The sequence below is a fragment of the Styela clava genome, chromosome 5 (genome assembly GCF_964204865.1).
Source record: "Styela clava chromosome 5, kaStyClav1.hap1.2, whole genome shotgun sequence".
Classification (NCBI taxonomy): domain Eukaryota; kingdom Metazoa; phylum Chordata; class Ascidiacea; order Stolidobranchia; family Styelidae; genus Styela; species Styela clava.
In genome coordinates this window covers 22,202,113-22,204,612 of record NC_135254.1, presented here as the reverse complement: position 1 = coordinate 22,204,612, position 2,500 = coordinate 22,202,113, and the positions used below count along the sequence as shown (strand labels likewise).

Genomic DNA, 2,500 nt, shown 5'->3' with positions numbered 1-2,500 from the left:
TGGGTAATTTGCGCGCCTGCTGCCTTCCTTGGATGTGCTAGCCGTTTCTCAGGCTCCCTCTCCGGAATCGAACCCTGATTCCCCGTTACCCGTTATCACAAAGGTAGGCACGTAGCGTACCTTCGACAGTTGATAGGGCAGACACTTGAATGATACGTCGTCGGTGCAGAGACCGTACGATCCGCGTGGTTATCCAGAGTCATCAAACGTCACAGGACGAACCCGGTCGGTTTTGATCTGATAAAAGCGCGCCTCCCGAAGTCGGCGCTTAATGCATGTATTAGCTCTAGAATTACCACAGTTATCCACTTCGCTTACGAGACCAAATAAACCAAGACTGATTTAATGAGCCATTCGCAGTTTCGCTTTACGAGAACTCGTACTTGCACCTGCATGGCTTAATCTTTGAGACAAGCATATCACTACTGGCAGGATCAACCAGATAGCTGCGACAGCTGCGCTCGGCCCTTGCTGGGCCGCCCGGCGCGTGCTCGTCGCATTCGTTTAAGACCGAGGCGATCGCCTGCGGCCGTACTCAGCTTCGACAGTCGCTGGCCGCGACGTCCACGCTCTCGCCGGCAGTGCCAGGCGGAGCGATTTGCGTTTTTTCTTTGCTCGCCCTCTCTCGGGCTCGATCCATTCAGTTTCGCACAAACAAGAGCTCTGCCGGCCGCCTGCAGCGGTGCCTAAAACCCGGGCATAACAATGCGACCGTTCTGCTAGGCCGACAAGCGCTCAAGCCAGACGCTCGATCGAACGCCCCCTACATATTAGTCGAGACAACGGCTCGCTCATTAGCATCGCGTTTGTACTTTAACTTTTTTCGGCTCGGCTTCTTTCGACGCCGATGCCGGCGACGCAGCACTCTCTCGCCCGCCAGCCACCGAGAAAAGGGTGCGCTCCGACCGGCCCCGCACCGCTCTTTCTTGGCTCATTCGAAATTACTGTCTTTCGCTCTGACATGCCTTACCTAGGGTTAGGTTAGTATGCTTGCACGTTTGTACTTTAACTTTTTTCGGCTCGGCTTCTTTCGACGCCGATGCTGGCGACGCAGCACTCTCTCGCCCGCCAGCCACCGAGAAAAGGGTGCGCTCCGACCGGCCCCGCACCGCTCTTTCATGGCTCATTCGAGTTTACTGTCTTTCGCTCTGACATGCCTTACCTAGGGTTAGGTTAGTATGCTTGCACGTTTGTACTTTAACTTTTTTCGGCTCGGCTTCTTTCGACGCCGATGCCGGCGACGCAGCACTCTCTGGCCCGCCAGCCACCGAGAAAAGGGTGCGCTCCGACCGGCCCCGCACCGCTCTTTCTTGGCTCATTCGAAATTACTGTCTTTCGCTCTGACATGCCTTACCTAGGGTTAGGTTAGTATGCTTGCACGTTTGTACTTTAACTTTTTTCGGCTCGGCTTCTTTCGACGCCGATGCCGGCGACGCAGCACTCTCTCGCCCGCCAGCCACCGAGAAAAGGGTGCGCTCCGACCGGCCCCGCACCGCTCTTTCATGGCTCATTCGAGTTTACTGTCTTTCGCTCTGACATGCCTTACCTAGGGTTAGGTTAGTATGCTTGCACGTTTGTACTTTAACTTTTTTTGGCTCGGCTTCTTTCGACGCCGATGCCGGCGACGCAGCACTCTCTCGCCCGCCAGCCACCGAGAAAAGGGTGCGCTCCGACCGGCCCCGCACCGCTCTTTCTTGGCTCATTCGAAATTACTGTCTTTCGCTCTGACATGCCTTACCTAGGGTTAGGTTAGTATGCTTGCACGTTTGTACTTTAACTTTTTTCGGCTCGGCTTCTTTCGACGCCGATGCCGGCGACGCAGCACTCTCTCGCCCGCCAGCCACCGAGAAAAGGGTGCGCTCCGACCGGCCCCGCACCGCTCTTTCTTGGCTCATTCGAGTTTACTGTCTTTCGCTCTGACATGCCTTACCTAGGGTTAGGTTAGTATGCTTGCACGTTTGTACTTTAACTTTTTTAGGCTCGGCTTCTTTCGACGCCGATGCCGGCGACGCAGCACTCTCTCGCCCGCCAGCCACCGAGAAAAGGGTGCGCTCCGACCGGCCCCGCACCGCTCTTTCTTGGCTCATTCGAGTTTACTGTCTTTCGCTCTGACATGCCTTACCTAGGGTTAGGTTAGTATGCTTGCACGTTTGTACTTTAACTTTTTTTGGCTCGCCTTCTTTCGACGCCGATGCCGGCGACGCAGCACTCTCTCGCCCGCCAGCCACCGAGAAAAGGGTGCGCTCCGACCGGCCCCGCACCGCTCTTTCTTGGCTCATTCGAGTTTACTGTCTTTCGCTCTGACATGCCTTACCTAGGGCTAGGTTAGTATGCTTGCACGTTTGTACTTTAACTTTTTTTGGCTCGGCTTCTTTCGACGCCGATGCCGGCGACGCAGCACTCTCTCGCCCGCCAGCCACCGAGAAAAGGGTGCGCTCCGACCGGCCCCGCACCGCTCTTTCTTGGCTCATTCGAAATTACTGTCTTTCGCTCTGACATG

At 55.8% G+C, this 2,500-nt stretch overlaps 1 non-coding gene across 1 annotated transcript in view; it reads right to left on the bottom strand.

The window, feature by feature from the left end:
• Window positions 1–445, bottom strand: part of LOC144423649 (small subunit ribosomal RNA) — a 1,810-nt gene extending 1,365 nt beyond the window's left edge. Inside the window, exon 1 of the ribosomal RNA XR_013476114.1 lies at window positions 1–445. This exon is cut by the window's left edge and continues 1,365 nt beyond it. This is a non-coding gene — a ribosomal RNA (small subunit ribosomal RNA).
• Between the last annotated feature and the right edge of the window lie 2,055 nt (window positions 446–2,500).